This window comes from Apium graveolens, unplaced genomic scaffold (genome assembly GCF_009905375.1).
Source record: "Apium graveolens cultivar Ventura unplaced genomic scaffold, ASM990537v1 ctg7825, whole genome shotgun sequence".
Classification (NCBI taxonomy): domain Eukaryota; kingdom Viridiplantae; phylum Streptophyta; class Magnoliopsida; order Apiales; family Apiaceae; genus Apium; species Apium graveolens.
Genome location: NW_027420662.1, coordinates 23,089 through 24,078, shown reverse-complemented (window position 1 = coordinate 24,078; position 990 = coordinate 23,089). Strand labels below are relative to the sequence as shown.

Sequence of the window (990 nt, the reverse complement as noted above, 5' to 3'; positions counted from 1 at the left end):
ACTAGAAACGAATCTGAAGGCTTTGATGGATTACTCTCAACCAAAGATAAATGATATTCAATCTAGCATTGTTCGACCAGCTATCGCGGCTAAAACCTTTGAGATCAAGTCGAGCACGATTCAGATGATACAGAACTCAATTCAATTTGGGGGTTCTCCGACAGAAGACCCCAACATGTACATCAGAGCTTTCATCGAGATCTACGACACTTTCAAGTTTAATGGAGTTTCTGAAGATGCTATTAAGTTGAGGCTTTTCCCATTCTCTCTGCGGGGTAAAACAAAGTGTTGGTTACATTCTCTACCACCAGGGTCTGTCACCAAATGGGAGGATCTTGCTCAAAAGTTCTTAACTAAGTTTTTCCCATGGCGAAGACTGTTGTGATTAGAAACGCACTTACTCAATTTGCTCAGCAATCTGGAGAATCTTTATGTGAGGCTTGGGATCGTTACAAAGAGATGCTTAGAAAGTGTCCTCGCCATGGGATGCCTGACTGGATGATCATTAACTGTTTCTATAATGGTTTGGGTGCTACTTATAGACCTACGCTTAATACAGCATCAGGAGGAGCCTTGTGGGCTAAAAGCTATGATGAAGCTTATGAATTGATTGAACTGATGGCTGCTAATGAATACCAGAATCCTACTCAGAGACTATCTCAGGGCAAGATAGCAGGAATTCTGGAGATAGATACATCTACTGTTATAGCTGCTCAGCTTAAAGCTTTGACGTTGAAGGTGGATTTTTTGGCTAATTCTGGAATTAATTAGATCACTAGTGTCTGTGAGCTTTGTGCTGGTGCCCATGAGATGGAGAAGTGTGCTATTTCTAGTGAATCAGCTCAGTTCGTGAGCAACTTTCAGAGGTCGCAACAACCTGTGCCAGCAACCTATCATCCTAACAACCGCAACCATCATAACTTCAGTTGGAGTAACACTCAGAATGCGGTTCAATAGCCTTATCAACATTATCCAGCAAAGCAGTACAAT

General features: G+C 41.9%; 1 non-coding gene across 1 annotated transcript; it reads right to left on the bottom strand.

Moving 5' to 3' along the window:
* Window positions 1-381: 381 nt before the first annotated feature.
* LOC141704430 (small nucleolar RNA R71) lies at window positions 382-488 on the bottom strand. The gene has a single exon (XR_012567956.1). It is a non-coding gene; the product is annotated as a small nucleolar RNA R71 (small nucleolar RNA).
* Between the last annotated feature and the right edge of the window lie 502 nt (window positions 489-990).